The sequence below is a fragment of the Octopus bimaculoides genome, chromosome 17 (assembly GCF_001194135.2).
Source record: "Octopus bimaculoides isolate UCB-OBI-ISO-001 chromosome 17, ASM119413v2, whole genome shotgun sequence".
Lineage (NCBI taxonomy): Eukaryota > Metazoa > Mollusca > Cephalopoda > Octopoda > Octopodidae > Octopus > Octopus bimaculoides.
The window spans coordinates 9,959,478-9,960,409 of record NC_068997.1 but is presented as its reverse complement, the minus strand read 5'-3'; the positions used below and the strand labels follow the sequence as shown (position 1 = coordinate 9,960,409).

The 932-nt window shown below is 42.2% G+C and overlaps 1 protein-coding gene across 1 annotated transcript in view; it reads right to left on the bottom strand.

Moving 5' to 3' along the window:
- LOC106884137 (alanyl-tRNA editing protein Aarsd1) overlaps nt 1–932 on the bottom strand; it is a 380,618-nt gene that overhangs the window by 80,737 nt on the left and 298,949 nt on the right. The gene's annotated exons all lie outside the window — the stretch shown is intronic.

Below are 932 nucleotides of genomic sequence, written 5' to 3'. Positions count from 1 at the left end.
AAAGCACCTACTACACTCTCTGAGTGGTTGGCGTTAGGAAGGGCATCCAGCTGTAGAAACTCTGCCAAATTAGATTGGAGCCTGGTGTTGCCATCCGGTTTCACTAGTCCTCAGTCAAATCGTCCAACCCATGCTAGCATGGAAAGCGGACGTTAAACGATGATGATGATGATGATGATGATGATGATGATGATTATCATTATTATTATTATTATCATCATCATCATTATCATCATCATTAGGCAAATGCTTAGCAGCATCTCTTCTGGTTCTTCACGTTCTGAATTCAGATTTCGTCAGAGTTGAGTCTGCCTTTCATTCTTTCAGGGGTTCGATAAAATAAGTACCAGTTGAATACTGGGGTTGATGTAATCGGCTTACCCCCTCCCCTAAAACTGCTTGTGGCCATGTGCCTAAATTTGAGATCATCATTATTATTATTATTATTATTATTATTATTATTATTATCATTATTATATTGTATATAGACATTTATCTCTCCGTCTCTCTCTCTCTCCACCAAATCAATTCCTGTTGTTGGCATTCCCCATCCCCTTACATCTCCCACTCTACCCATGTCCTCTGTCAGCCTGTCTGTCTGTCTCTCCACACTCTTTCTTATAACCTCCCACCTCACACATCATCTACCTTTCTCTCGTCTTTCTCCTGTCTACCGTATTATTACTATTCTGCTTCCCTTCATCCTTTCTGTACTGCAAGACCGCACCTACCCCCCCCCCCGACCTTCCTCACAACTCATATGCATCAGTCATCACTCCTCCACCATTCACAACATTGGATTATGCACAATTGGCACCAAACAAACTTCACTGTAAAACATATCCTTTTCTACTCTAGGCACAAGGCCCCCTAATTTTTTTTTTTGTCGTGGTGGTGGTGGTGGTGTGTGGGAGGGGATGGAAGTCGATTAG